We start from the raw sequence: 15,928 nt of genomic DNA on the forward strand, positions 1-15,928 counted from the left end.
ATTCCCATATATTGATTTTTATTTTTTTATGTCCTGTGACTTGACTGAATTCATGCATGAGTCCGAGCAATCACTGGGGGGAGTCTCTTGGGTTTTTGATATCGAGTATCATGTCTTTTGCAAATAGCGAAAGTTTTACTTCTTGACGATTTGGATGTCTTTTATTTCTTTTTGTTGTCTGGCAGGTGTGGCTAGGACATCCAATACTATGTTAAATAACGTGGTAAGAGTGGACACCCCTGTCTTGTTCCTGACTGAAGAAGGAAAGCCCTCAGTTTTTGCCCATGGAGGATGATATCAGCTGTGGGTTTTTCATATATGATCTTTAGTATGTTCAGGTATATTCCCTCTACTCAGCTGATGGTGTTTTTCATGAATGGATGTCCTACTTTATCAGATGCTTTTTCTGCGTCTATTGAGAGGGCCATATGTTTCTTATCATTTCCTTCATTAATGTGGTGTATCATGTTGGTTGACTTGCAAATACTGAACCACTCTTGCAGCCCAGGAATAAATCCCACTTGATCCTGGTGAATGATTCTTTTAATGTACTGTGGGATTGAATTTGCTAGTATTGTCTTGAGAATAGTTACATCCATGTTCATCAGGGATATGTAGTTATCTTTATCTGTAGTTATCAGGGCGTGTAGTTATCTTTTTTTTTTTTCCCCTGGAGTCTTTGTCTGGTTTTGGAATCGGGGTAATTCTGACCTCATAGAATGGACTTGGAAGTTTTTCTTCCATTTCTATTTTTTGGACTAGTTGAAGAAGAATAGGTATTAAGTCTTCATGTTTAGTAGAGTTCCCTTATGAGGCTATCTGGCCCTGAACATTTGTTTGTTGGGAGATTTTTTATTACTGATTCCATTTTTTTGGTGGTTATTGGTCCGTTCGAGTTTTCTATTTGTTCCAGTTTCAATTTTGGTAGTTTATATGTTTCTAGGAATTTATCCATTTCTTCCAGGTTGTCCAGTTTCCTTTCATATTGTTTTTCATAATATCCTCTTACACTTACTTGTATTTCCGTGGGGTTGGTTGTCATTTCTCCTCTCTCATTTGTGATTTTATCTATTTGGGTCCTTTCTCATTTCTTTTTTATACATCCAGATAAGGGTTTACCAATTTTATTGATTTTTTTTTCAAAGAACCATCTCCTTATTTCATCAATCTCTTCTACTGTTTCTTTAGTTTCTAGGTCAGTTATTTCTGCTCTAATCTTTATTATCTCCCTTCTTCTGCCAGCTTTAGGCTTTGTTTGTTGTTCTTTATCCAGCTCCTTTAGGTGTAAGGTTAGACTGTTTATTTGAGATTTTTCTTGCTTCTTAAGGTAGGTCTGTATTGCTATATACTTCCCTCTTATGACCACTTTCGCAGCATCCCAAAGGTGTACAACTATCATGTTTTCATTTTTATTTGTTGCCATGTATTTTAAAAATTTCTTATTTAATTTCTGGTTGGTCCATTCACTGCTTAGGAGCATGCTATTTAACCTCCATCTATCCGTGGTCTTTCTAAATGTTTTCTTCTGGTTGACTTCAAGTTTCATACTGTTGTGATCAGAAAAGATGCATGGTATGATCTTGATCATTTGGCACTTCTTGAGGCCTGATTCGTGACCCAATATGTGAGCTATTCTGGAGAATGTTCCATGTGCACTCCAAAAGAATGTGTATTCGGTTGTTTGCAATGAAATGTCCTGAATATATCTGTTAAGTCCGTCTGGTCCAGGGTGTCATTCAAAACCAGTTGTTCCTTGTTGATCTTCTGCTTAGGTGATCTGTCCATTGCTGTAAGTGTAGGGGTGTTAAAGTCTCCTGCTATTACCATATTATTATCAATGAGTTCCTTTATGTTTGTTGTTAATTGTTGTATATATTTGGGTGCTCCCAAGTTGGGAGCATAAATATTTACAACTGTTAGATCTTCTTGATGGATAGTCCCCTTTACTATGACATAGCGCCCTTCTTCATCTCTTGTTACAGTCTTTGGTTTAAGATGTCGTTTGTCTGATATAAGTATTGTTACTCCGGCTTTCTTTGGATGTCCATTTGCATGATAAATGTTTCCCCATCTCCTCACTTTCAGTCTGAAGGTGTCTCTAGGTCTGCAATGAGTCTCTTGTAAACAGCACATAGATGGGTCTTGGGGTTTTATCCATTCTGACACCCTATGTCTTTTGATTGGAGCATTTCATCCATTTACGTGCAGACTAATTATTCAAACATATGTATTTGGTGCCCTTTTGTTGCTTGTTTTGTCATTGTTTCCAGACATTTCCTCTGTTCCTTTCTTGTCTTTGTCACTTTTGGTCTTCCCTTCCCACTCGAAGTGTCCCCTTTAATACTTCTTGCAGGGTTGTTTAAATGGTCACAGTCTCCTTTGGTTTTTGTTTGCCTGGGAAACTCTTTATCCCTCCTTCTATTCTGAATGATAGCCTTGCTAAATAGAGAACTCTTGGCTGCACATTTTTCCCATTCAGCATGTTGAATATATCATGCTACCCCTTCCTGGCCTGCCAAGTTTCTGTGGAGAGATCTACTGCTAGCTGGATGGGTCTTCCCTTGTGGGTTAGGGATTTCTTTTGTCTTGCTGCTTTGGGGATTTTTTTCTTCATCACTATCTTTTGCAAATTTCACTACAATATTGTCTTGGTGTTGGCCTGCTTTTGTTGATTTTGTTGGGAGTTCTCTGTGCCCCCTAGAACTGGATGTCTGTTTCCTTTCCCAGATTAGGGAAGTTTGGGGCTATTGATTCCTCAAATAAACTTTCTGTCCCCCTTTCTCTCTTCTTCTTCTGGGACTTCTATGATTTGAATGTTATTATGTTTGATGGAGTCACTGAGTTCCCTCAGTCTACTGTTGTGATCCAAAATGTTTCCTTCTCTTTTTTGTTCAGCTTTATTGTTTTCCCTAATGCTATCTTCTATATCACGTAGCCATTCCTCTGCTTCTTCCATCCTTGTGCTCATTACATCCAGTCAGTTTCGAATCTTAGTTCTTGAATTTTTCATTTTGGTCTGACTGGTGTTTAGCCCTTTTATGGCTGCACTAAGGGTCTCCTTGATGTCTTCCAAGCTTTCCTCAAGCCCAGCTAATGTCCTTATGATTATTGCTTTAAATTTTGGGTCATGTATATTACTTATATCTGTTTTGATTAGCTCCCTGGCCATGACCTTTTCTTGTTCTTTCTTTTGGGGTGAATTTCTCCATCTTAGCATTTTGCCTAGGTTTCTGTCTTCTTCTGCATGTTAGAAAAGCCTGCTGTGGTTCCTGCTCCTGCAAGTAATGGTTTTACAGAGAAGGGTTCATATAAGGTCCAGGGCCTGGTGCTTCAGGAAGTGTCTCTGGCATGTGCTGTGTGCCCTCTGGTGTTGTGTTTTGGCTGCTCTATCCCTCAGGCCAGTGGTCTGCAGAGGTTCTCCTTGCCTACAGTGCGGACTGTTTGGACCTTGGCCAGAGCGTGGCGAGTTTTAACTAGTTGTGCTCCGGTCTGCTTGTTAAAAGGGACCTGATACTTTTCCCACTAGAACGGAATATTTACAGAATTCTGTGGTCCTTAGATATCCTGTGTGCAGGGGCTTCCATTGGTCTTCTAGCGACGTGGCCCACTGAGCTGGTCTTTAAGCACACTTGCCCAAGAATGGCAGTAGTATCGGCAGAGCACAGGACAGAGCACTCGGTAGAAGCAGGTAAGGCAGCCAGTGCTGGCACTGTGGTGTTTTACTGAAGTTAGTTTATGCTGAAGGGTGGGACAGAGAAATGGTGCCAGCCAGCTCCTTTGTCCCCAGAGACAGGAGTCTGAGAGCCCATGCCTGCAGCTCTCAGGACAGCACTTTCAGAGGAGCGAATGATCTCCCCTCGTGCATCCCAGGCATTTTTTTTTTTTTTTAGATCTCTGCTTCCACACTGTTTGTCTCTCAGTTGCCTGTCTGCCTGGAGCAGTGCAGTGCACCTTGGGCTCTATCTCAGCCACACCTGATGATTTTTAAAATTCTAAACCTCAGGGACCTGGTGTGGCCTGGTCCTCTGGGGGAAAAATGGTGTGACCCAGAAGGGCAGTGATGCCAGAGCACAGGGGCATGGGATTTAGAGCAACGCAGGCTAAACAGCCAGTGTCTGGGTTTGCTGCCCTCAGCAGGTGTCTCTGCACCTATGCTGAAGGGCTGGGGAGAGAAGTGGTGCCTGCCAGTTCTTTTGTCCCCAGAGAGGCCATGCCACCTTTTGTGGATGCGCTCCAAAAACGTACAAATAGTCCCTCCCCATGCACCTTAGATGATCCACAGATCATACAGTCTGTCCCAGGGTTGCTTGCCTGTCAATGGCTTTGGAGAAGTGTTCTCTTCATGCATATCCCTGTGTGCTCCACTCTTTCTTGCCTTTCTCTGCAGCCAGGGCACCCTCCCCTCCACAGCTCCCATGCCCCCTTTCTTCCACAAGCCACATCTCTGTATTTCCTACCTTGGCCTCTTCTCTCCCTCTAGCGGTGTGGTCTGTTCTATCAAACCTCAGGTTGATTTCTTGGATATTCAGAATGATTAGATAGTAATCTAGCTGTGTTCAAAGGTTGAGGCAATTCTAGGGTCCTCCTACTATGCTGCCATCTTAGGTCTCCCATCAGTGCCTTAGAGTTTACAGGGAACATCTCTTTTACCTTTATGGTTAGGTTTATTGCTAGGTATCTTACAGTTTTTCCTCCAAGTGTAAATGGGATCGATACCTTGATTTCTCTTTGTGCTGCTTCATTATTGATGTATAGAAGTGCAACAGAGTTCTGTATGTTGATTTTGTATCCTGCAACTTTACTGAATTTGTGCATCAGTTCTAGCAATTTTTTGATGGAGTCTTTTGGGTTTTCTATATTACATCATGTCATCTACAAATAGTGAAAGTTATACTTCCTCTCTCCTGGTTTGGCAGCTTTTTATTTCTTTTTGTTGTCTGATTGCTGTGGCTAGCACTTCCAAAACTATGTCAAGTAACAGTGGTGAGAGCGGACATCCCTGTCTTCTTCCTGATTGTAGAGGAAGAGCTCTCCGTTTTTGCCCATTGAGGATGACAGTGGCTGTGGGTTTTTTGTATTTGGCCTTTATTAGGTTATGTTCCCTCTACCTTAGTTTGTTGAGAGTTTTTGTAATGAACGGATGTCCTACTTTGTCAAATGCTTTTTGTGCATCTGTTGAGAGGATCATATGGTTCTTCTTCTTTCTTTTATTAATGTGGTGTATCACATTGATTGATTTGCAAAAAGTGAAGCATAGTCACAGCTCAGGAATAAGTCCCACTTGATCGTGGTGAAAGATTGTTTTAATGTATTGTTGGATTAGGTTTGCTAGTATTTTCTTGAGAATTTTTGCACCCGTGTTCATCCGGGATATTGGCCTGTAGCTCTCTTTTTTGCTGGAATCTTTGTCCAGTTATGGTATCAGGGTAGTGCTGGATTCATACAACGAATGAGGAAGTTTTCCTTCCTTAGAATCGTTTGAGAAGAATAGGTATTAAGTCTTCTTTAAATGTTTGGTAGAATTCCCCTGTGAAGCCATGTGGCCCTGGACTCTCGTTTGTTGGAAGTTTTTTTTGTTTGTTTGTCTGTTTGTTTTATTACTGATTCAATTTCTTTGCTGGTAATCAGTCTGTTCAAATTGTCTGTTTCTTTCTGTTTCAGATTTGGTAGATAATATTTTTTTTAACATCTTAATTTTGATTTTATTTTTTTCAGTGTTCCAAGCTTCATTGTTTATTCACCACACCCAGTGTGCTACGCAATATATGCCCTCCTCAATACCCACCACCAGGCTCACCCATCGCCCTGTCCCCCTCCCCTCCAAAACCCCCAGTTTGTTTCTCAGAGTCCACAGTCTCTCATGACTCATCTTCCCCACCAATTTCCCCCAATTCACTTTTCCTTTCCTTCTCCTAATGTCTTCCATTTTGTTCCTTATGTTCCACAAGTAAGTGAATCCATATGATAATTGACTTTCTCTGTTTGACTTATTTCACTCAGCATAATCTCCTCCAGTCCCATCCATAGTGATACAGAAGTTGGGTATTCATCCTTTCTGATGGCTGTGTAATATTCCATTGTCTATGTAGATCATATCTTCTTTATCCATTCGTCTGTTGAGGGGCATCTTGGCTCTTCCCACAGTTTGGTGATTGTGGCCATTGCTGTTATGAACACTGGGAGTACAGATGGCCCTTCTTTTCACTACATCTGTATCTTTGGGTAGATTGTATGTTTTTAAGAATTTATCCAGGTTGTTTTTCTAGGTTGTTGGTATATGTATTTTTTTTATAATATTCTCTTATTTCTGTGGTGTTGGTTGTCATTTCTCCTCTCTCAATTGTGACTTTATTTATTTGGGTCCTTTCTCATTTCTTTTTTATAAAAGTCTAGATAGGGGTATACTGACTTTATTAATTTTTTCAAAGAACCGGCCCCTGGTTTCATTGATCTGCTCTATTGGTTTGTTGTTGTTGTTGTACCTATGTCATTTAAATCCGTTCTATTATTTCCTTCCTTCTGCTGATTTTAGGCTTTGTTTGCTGTTATTTTTCTAACTCCCTTGAGTGTAAGGTTAGGTTGTTTATTTGAGATTTTTCTTGCCTCTTAATGTAGGCTTGTATTGCTATATACTTCCTTCTTATGACCACTTTTACTGCATCCCAAAGGTTTTGTTTGTTTCCATGTATTTTTTAGTTTCTTGACCCATTCACTCATTAGTAGCATGTTGTTTAACCTTCACGTACTTGTGATCTCTCCATTTTCTTTTTTTCTTCTGGTTGACTTGTGGTTTCATAGTGTTGTGGTCGGAAAAGGTGCATGGTATGATCCCAATCTTTTTGCATTTGTTGAGGCATGATTTGTGACCTAGTATGTGATCTATTCCAGAGAATGTTCCATGTGCACATGAAAAGAATGTGTATTCTGCTGTTTTAAGAGGAAATGTTCTGAATACATCTGTAAAGTCCCTCTAGTCCAGTGTGTCATTCAAAGCCGTTGTTTTCTTGTTGATTCTCTGCTTAGATGATCTGTCCATTGTTGTAAGTGGAGTGTTAAAGTCCCTTACTATTATTGTATTATTGTCAATGAGGTCCTTTATGTTTGCTATTAATTGTTTCATTGGGGCTCCTGTGTTGGGTACATAAATGTTTCCAATTGTTAGATCTTCTTACTGTATTGTCCCCTTTATTATGAATCATGTCATTCTTCTCTTGTTACAGTCTGGTTTAAAGTCTACTTGGTCTGATACAAGAATCAATATGCTGGCTTTCATTTGACGTTCTTTTGTGTGAAAAATGTTTCTCTAGCCCCTCACTTTCAATCTGCAGGTGTCTTTAGGTCTGAAATGTGTCTCTTGTATGAGGTATATAGATGAGCCTCATTTGTTTTTTGTTTTTTGTTTTTTTTTTCCTCATCCACTCTGATACCCTGTGTCTTTCAATTGGACCATTTCGTCCATTTACACTCAGAATAATTATTCATAGGTATGTACTTATTGCCAATTTGTTACTTGTTTTTGTCATTTCTGGAGATTTTCTTTGATCCTTTCTTGTCATTATCACTGTTCATCTCTCCTTTGCAAAGAGTCCCTTTAGTACTTCTTCCAGGGCTGTGTTATTGGTCATGATATCCTTTAGTTTTTGTTTGTCCGGGCAACTCTGTATCTTTCCTTCTATTCTGATAGCGTTGCTATAGAGTATGCTAGGTGGCAGATTTTTCCATTCAGCTCTTTGAATATATGATGCCACTCCCTTCTGGCTTACCACGTTTCTGTTGAGAAATCTGCACCTAGCCTAATGTATCTTCCTTTGTAAGTTAAGGACTTCTTTTGTCTTGCTGCTTTTAACACTTTTATCTTATCGCTCTATTTTTCAAATGTAATTACAATATGTCTTGGTGTTGGCCTGCTTTTGTTGATTTTGATGGGAGTTCTCTGTGTCTCCTGGTTCTGAATGATTGTTTTCGTCCCCAGATTGGGGAAGTTTTTAGCAATTATTTTCTCAAATAAACTTCCTGTCCCTTTTTCTCTCACTTCCTCTCCTGGGATCCCTATGGTACAAGTGTTATTATGTTCGATGCTGTCACTGAGTTCCCAAGGTCTTTTCTCATGATCCATAGTTCATCTTTCTCTCTTTTGTTCAGCTTCATTATATTCCATCATTCTATCTTTATTCCACTCATTCATTCCTCTGCTTCTTCCATCCAGCCGGTTTTGAATCTCGGTTATTGTCTTTTTCATTTCTGTCAGGTTGGCTTTTAACTCTTTTATCTCTGGCGTAAGGGTCCCCTGAACTCTTCCACTCTTTTCCTAGCCCAGTGAGTGCTCTTATGCTTGTTGCTTTAAATTCTCCATCACTCGTGTTACTTATATCTGTTTTGCTTCAATCTCTGGCCACGACCTTATCTTGTTTTTTTGCATTGGGGATGAATTCCTCCACGTGACATTTTCTCTAGGTCTCTGCCTTCATCTGTATGTGAGAATAGATAGCCAGTTATGATTCCTGCTTCTGAGAGCAATGGCTTTATGAAGAAGAGGTCATGTAGTGTCCAGGGCCTGGCACTTCAGTGAGTGTCTCTGGTGTGTGTTGTGTGCACTCTGCTGGAGTGTTTTGGCTGATCTATCCTTCAGGGTAGTTGTCTGCAGAGGCTCTCTCTGCCTGCAGTGGTCAGTGTGTGGTCCTTTGCCAGAATGTGGTGAGTTTTAAGTAGGTGTGTCCTAGCCTGCTTGTTAGATGAGACCTGATACTACCTGAACTGGAACTGAAGCCCTGAAGAACTCTCTGGCTGGGAGATGTGGTGTGGGCAGGGGTTTCTCCTGGTCTACTGGGAAGGGGCCCTCTGCACTGGGACTGGAGCAAGTTTGACTGAGAAGGATAGTCTCTCCAGTGTGCAGGGGTGTGGGGCTTGGTGTAAGCAGGTTAGGTAGCCAGTGTGGGTGCTGTGTTGCTTCCTGCAGGTGGCTCTGTGTTTATGCTGTGAGTCAGGGGAGGGAAATAGCTCCAGCCAGCTTCTTTGTCCCCAGAGCAGCATCTCCACGAATACCGGCTCTCAGGGATACACTAGGAGAAGAACAAACAAACCCTCCCATTGTGTGTCCCAGGTGTTTCTCAGAACACTGTTTCTGCCTTCAGGTCCTTTGCCTGCCTTCTCTTCAGGAGCAGGGCAGTGCCCTCCAAGTCTATTCCAGCCAAGCCCACTGACCTCTAGAACTCCAGCCTTTAAGCCCCCTTGGTTGCAAGAACTCATGAAATTCAGCCACTCTCGTTTTCCAGGCCAATGGCTTTGGGGATGCATTCTCTTTGTGCATTCCCCTGCATGCTCCTCTCTCTTACCCTTCTCTGTGACCACAGCTCCCTCCCCTCTGCAGCACCCAGGATTCTTTTCTCCCCTAATCCATGGCTCCCCACTTCCTTACCTTTTATGATGTGACCTCTTTTCTCCCTTTAATTGTGGAGTTTGTTCTGTCAGTCTTCAGGTCTCTTTCTGGGGTATTTAGGATGATTTGATAATTATCTAGTTCTGGTTGTGTGCAAGGTGAGCACAGCATTCCCCTACTCTGCTGTCATCTTGTCTTCTCCTACTCATGGCTTTTTAAAATTTTTTGAGCCACTCTCTGTGTCCCTGTGCCTGATTCACTGTCTCCATCTCTTCATTTTTGGCCTTGGCTGCCTATTTGTGTGTTTCTATTTCTGGGTATCCCCAGGTTTATTTTTATTCCGTGTCTTTGCCTCCCTGTGTCCCCGGATAGATTTCCTTGTCACTCTGTCTCTGCCCATTTGTTTATGTTCTATGTGTCCGTTCCTATGTGTCTAGGTTTCTTTGTTCCTATCTTGATCCTTCCAGACATGATCTTGTGTATCTGTTCCCATTTCTACCTTATATCCATATGGCTGTGTTTGTGGGTTCACATCCCCATGTCTACTTATTCTGGGATGTGTGTGTCTGTGTGTGTGTGTGTGTGTGTGTGTGTGTGTGTCTTTCTCTCACTCCTTTTCTAAATTCTTGTGTCCCTGTGTCACAGTGTCTCCATTGTACCTGGGCCTCCAGCTTGCCTGTCTTTATGCCTCTCTGTTACCTAACTTAACCCTAACCCTTATGTCTTGGCTGGTGTTTGTCACAGTTTGGGTATCTGCATTCCCATGATTTTGTCACTGGATCTCTGAGTACATAAATGTGTGCTCCAGTTTGACTCTTAGTATGCTCCTCTGCATGTGCCCATGTTCTTGGGTCTTTGTTACCAAGTCTTGGTATGAGTAACATCTCTGTTTCTATGCTTTTGTAGATCTGTGGTCTTGTGTCTCTGTTTTCTTCTCCCATCCCCTATCCCATTTCTGTAAGTTACCATGACAGCATGTCTCTATGCCTCCACTTCTTCAACCTTGGTGTATTGGGCTATGGTTTTGACCTATGTCTCCCTGGTTACTTCTGTGTCCCTGTGTCTCTATGTGTCACTGTGTGTCTCATCTCCTCTGCTTTTGTGTCTGGGTCTTTGTGAATATCTCTGTCTCTCTCTCTTGCTCACTTTCTCTCCTCTTAAGACTATTGTTTTTTCAGTAGTTCAAGGAAAATTTTTTTTTCTTTTTGAATTTTTATTTAAATTCTAGTCAGTTAACATGCTGTGCAAGATTGGTTTCAGGAATAGATTTCAGTGATTCATCACTTACATAAAACACTTAGTTTTTGTTTGATTGTTTTGTTTTGTTTTTGAGGTAATCTCTACATCCCAACGTGGGGCTCGAACTCACAATCCCGAGATCAAGTGTCACGTGCTCTACTGAGTGAACCAGCCAGGAGCCCCAGAAAAATCACTTAAATGACTGAGGGAATTACAGATATTTGATGAAGTCTGGAGTGGTTGGGGGAGGGTGGGAAGGACATCTGAGCCAAGATCTACATTGTGATCTAGAATTTGAGTGGCAATGCAAAAGATGAGCATGGTAGACAGGGGCCAGGGCAGGTAAGGTCAGAGCGATTATCAAATAGAACAGCTTGAGAGAGGTCCCTTAGTGGAGATGGGGTTGAGGCAGGGCCCATTAGGAAACGGAGAGGAGGCCAGGGTGGGGGTTGGATAGAGTTCAGAGAGCGAGTGGGAAAAAGTGAGGTCAGAGGGGTATAGGATAGAGGGCAGATCACGTAGGGCCTTGTCGGGTATAAAAAGAACTTTGGGCTTCATTCTAGGTAAGATGGGAAACTCTTGAGGGGGGTTAAGTGGGAGCAGGACATGAAGTAATCTTTGTTTTTTAAATAATCGAAAGAAAGAAAGAAAGAAAGGAAGGAAGGAAGGAAGGAAGGAAGAAAAAAAGAAAAAAAAATCTATCCCTTGAGAGGGAGCAGGGAGACCAGTGAGGAGACTGGAACAGTTTTCTAGGGTAGACATGATCGTAGTCTGCCCTAAGATAGTGACGGTTGGGGTGGTGAGAACTGGGTGCATTTGGCAAATATGTGAGAGGCAACATTGCCAAGAATTGAAGATGGATGGGATATTGGCGGGTGGTGAAGGAAAGGGGCATGTCAAGGATCTCATGCCCAAATTTGTATCCCTGTGACTTACTGCCACCACCAACTGGTTCTAATCCTGCCCTATAATGTCTCCCAAGATGTGTTGCTCTTCTTAGGAAGAGAGAACAATGGAGTGGTGGAGCGCATTCAGTCTTCAACCAAATGATGTAGGCCCAAATCTCTTACTAGTTGTGTGACATGGAATAAGTTACTTCAGTTCTCTGCACTTCAGTTTCCCCGTGAGTAAAATGCAGGTATCCACAGGTTGTGTGTGTGTGAGTGTGTGTGTATGTGTATTAAATGAGGGACTAAAAGAGCAATATATAGACAAGTACCTGCACATACAAAGGACTAAAAAATGTTAACCTTTATTACTTCACAGTCTTTAGGAAATTTAAAGAAAATTGTTATCTTTTCCAATTTGTGTACCGCTCTCCTTAAGCAGGGCTGTATACAGAGCACAAAAGAACTAATCAGACCTGCCTGACCCAGTGATGCCTCCACTTAGAACCCTGTATCCCTACACTGCTTGGGAAACGTGAGCATTTCTCTTGTCCAACAAAGCAACTGTCAAAACCACAGCTTGATCAGTTTCTTTCTGTTTCGCTTTGCCAGTCTTAATATCCCTCCTCTCTCAGGGCCTCTAATTCTGTGCTTAGGTTCTAAGGCCCAGAGAGGTTAAGTAGCTGATTCAAAGTCTCAAAGCAAGCAAACAGGCAACCGTCATCACTAGAATCTGCGGAAGTTTTGTACATTCCTAGTTCCCGGAGCTCTCCATTCATACCTCCCCCTCATGGCTTGACCTCTTGCCCGTGGCACTCACCATCTTCATCAGGAGTGAGGAAGGTATAGAAAGCTGGTGGGTTCAAGGACTCCATGATCATGGACTCCACCATTGACTCAGACAGCAGCTCTAGCTCCTCAGGGAGATGGAGCAGGCTGGCCACCTCAGGGAGGATGCTAGAAGGCAGCAAGACTGGCACGTTTGGGGGCTGCCTTCTGGCATAGGCCTGGAGCTGCTGGAGAGGCCCATTGTTGGGACTTCTGACACAGGTAGTCCCAGAATTTGTCTGGTGTTTTGGGGCCCCAGCAGCAGATCCTGCTGAAGCCAGAGCTTTCTCGGGGCAGCAGAAAGGGCAAGGGGGAGTCAAAGGGAATTGGGAGGGGTGCTCCAAAGACAGAGGTGGTCATGGTCTTGCTGGGACTTGCAGGACTTGAGGTTGTGCTTGTGAATGTGTTTGGATCCTGAGGAGGTAGGGGCATTAGTCTGGCAGGTCTGGGGGGTAACGGGGTTTGGGGTTTATTGGGGATTGGGGTCCTAGGTTTGGAAAATGATAAGCTTGGGTAATTTGGGGGAGTTGGGGTATTAGAGTTAAGAGGTGTTGGGACTGGGGCGCCTGGGTGACTCAGTGGGTTAAAGCCTCTTCCTTCGGCTCAGGTCATGATCTCAGGGTCCTGGGATCGAGCCCGGCATCGGGCTCTCTGCTCAGCGGGGAGCCTGCTTCTTCCATCTCTCTCTGCCTGCCTCTCTGCCTACTTGTGATCTCTGTCTGTCAAATAAATAAATGGGATCTTTAAAAAAAAAAAAAGAGGTGTTGGGATTTTCGGGATGTTAGGTTAAGAGGATGCTGGGTTTAGGGTGTGACAGATTGTTTGGGGTCTTGTGAGGATTCTTTGGTCTAGTTTTGTGATAGGTGTTTGAAGATCTGAAGCATGGAGACTCCAGGATTGGCCTGCGGCAAGCTTTTGGGTGACTGTGATGTGAGTACCCCAAGTTGGGAATGGGATAGAGCATCCAGTTTGGGTTGTAGACAGTGGAATATCATGTGTCACAATGCCAGCTTTGGGCTGGGATGGGGTGCCAGGATTCAGAAGTGGGACTTGTGTCTTGGCAGTCATGGGTAATAGGGTACCAGGATTCTGGTGTGATGGCGTGCTGGGCTTCAGAAGCAATAGGGCACCAAAGTTTGAGGGCCCAAAGGCAGAAGTTTTTATTCTGAGAGTTGGCTGAACCAAAGTGCCAGAATCCTGTTGTGTAGGATTTGGGGATTTGGGGTGTGCTGGGGTGGATAGGGTACTTAGTGTCCTGACCCAGTGGTTCCAACTCCTTGGAAATGGACATAATTTCTGTAGAAGCAGGAGCCGTTGAGGATAAGTAGGACCTTGGTTTCACAAGCCCTTATTTGGGAGAGACCTTGGGTAACAAGGCTGACTGGGCTGTGCCTGTCCGGAGGCCAGGTCTGCTGGCGGATGAAGGCCAGGTCTGCTGGCGGATGAAGGCATAATGGTGCCTAGTACAGCTGCAGTGAAAATCTGTGATCTGACCTTCCCACTTGCTTCCTTGGGCTGCACCATGAGCAGTGAAGTCAGAGGTGGGACAACATTGTATTCAAGCGACAAGTTGAGGACTTTGGTGGCCAGCAGGCGGCGAGTGGTAGTGTCACAGGCTCGCAAGTGTCCCTCAGCAACTCTCCACTGGTGGTGTAGGCCCAGAGGCAGCAGGTGAAGTGGGCTACGTTGTAGGCCCCCTCCCCTGGGACACCAGAGTTCTTCTGGTTCTGCTGGTGGCTGCCTCACTGTGGCAGGGCACAAGAAGCTGACTCTTGGGGCCACAGGCTGCCAGGTGGATGCCAAGTTCCTGCTTTCCTACCTGCCTGCCTGCGCCTGTCCTGCCACCACCAGTTCTGAGCCACCAAAATAACGGGGGAAAGGTCCAAGGGGAGGCCCCAACCAAGCCTTCCAGGTAGTCCAGATGCACGCCTGCCAGCAGAGGAATGGAGATCTCCTCATAGAGGCCCTTCAGCTGTAGGGCTGCATCAGTGCCCTCATACATGCACCAGGCTTCTCCCTGGTTCTCCAGGGGCAGGTGACAAAGCAATGGGAAGTCAGCCTCATCCCTGAAGGCCAAACTAAAAAGGGACTCCCTGTTGCCCAGTGCCTGACAGATGTTGGAGAGGATCACCCCAGGGGTCATCACACTGGCTGTGGGCTCCCCATCTGTCAGGAAGATGATGAGATGGATCCTCCCCACATTGCAGCCTCAACCAGTCTCCTGATTGCTGTGGTTTAGCAATGCTATGCTGTAGCAGAGCTGCACTGATGTTGGTCCCTAATTGGGAAGTAGACCGTGAGACCATCTTTTCTAGTTATTTCTATCCCCATTGAAGACATCTTAGACACCTCACCAACCTCTCAGGCTCGGTCATTTCTCATCTTTTCTCAGACTGTTTCTGCTGCTTATCCTTCCCAACACACCTGCCCCCACACGGGTTCCCTGAGATCTGACAGTGGGGCCCACACGTCCTTGGCTTTTATCACTCCCTATCTCAGACTACAATTTGCCTGTTTCCTGTGGGGGGGATATCTAATTCTCTAGTCAGACAGGCATCTCCCCAATGATAGCAACCCCACCTCCATGCTATAGGGGAAGGAAGGGCTGAGTTTACCAGAGGTGGCGGGTGGGGGAGACTTCAGTACTTCTCTGAGAGACAATTGATCAAAAGCCAGAATCAGGGCAGCCGCTTGACCAAGTGCTTGGAAATACATACATAGATTATTGATTTTAAAATGTTTTGGCAAATTTTTCTGAGTATGTGCTTTAAAGAAACTCCGGGCCAAAGAAGAATGTGCCCCAAAATACATAGTGCTATGTTCTTTCAACTAGGAAAGGGGACGCAGAAGGATGAAGGGACATATTTGTATAAAATATAATAGTCATGTTTCAGGTATTGTGAGAGGTGAGGTAGATGGGGGGGAAAAGGGAGCATTTCAAGAATTCCCCATATCTGGGGCACCTGGCTGGCTCAGGCAGTAGAGCACGTGACTCTTAATCTCAGGGTCATGAGTTCGGGGCCCATGTTGGGCGTGGAGCCTACTTAAAATAGATAAATAAATAAATAAACAGAAAGGAATTCCCCACATTACCACAGCCCATCCATTTGAGTGGGTAGCTCTACACTTACAACCACCAGCTTCCATGTGACCCAGGTTGTCCTTGGTGCTGTGGATATTCTGGATGCTAGCTAGACACTAACCGAGTCAGAAAAGGTGATGATGTTGAAGTGGTCGTTGACCCACATGCCACCCAGGATCACGTTCATGGCCTTTTCAGTCTGTGGGATATGGGTGAAATGAAGGAGATGGACCAAGGCTGGAGGTCTTGTTCAAGACTGAAAAGTTATTTCTATACAAGGTACTAAGGCCTAAGTGTGGTATGGTTTTAAGACTCTCTGACTCCGGCACTCTGTAAGTCTAGAATTCTCGGGGTCAAAATGCTATAGGCCCTATGGATCTAAGCCTAGAACTGCACTGTCCAATGGAAACTGCTAGCCACATGAAGCTACTTAAATGTAAGCTAGTTAAAATTAAAGGAAAAATGATAAATAAACTGTTCCTTTACTTGCAGTAGCCACATTTCAAGTGCCCAATA

At 43.8% G+C, this 15,928-nt stretch overlaps 1 pseudogene; it reads right to left on the reverse strand.

Annotated features, from left to right (window-relative positions):
- Positions 1 to 12,290: 12,290 nt before the first annotated feature.
- Positions 12,291 to 15,599, reverse strand: LOC123934640 (annotated as a pseudogene).
- Between the last annotated feature and the right edge of the window lie 329 nt (positions 15,600 to 15,928).

Source organism: Meles meles, chromosome X (genome assembly GCF_922984935.1).
Source record: "Meles meles chromosome X, mMelMel3.1 paternal haplotype, whole genome shotgun sequence".
Classification (NCBI taxonomy): domain Eukaryota; kingdom Metazoa; phylum Chordata; class Mammalia; order Carnivora; family Mustelidae; genus Meles; species Meles meles.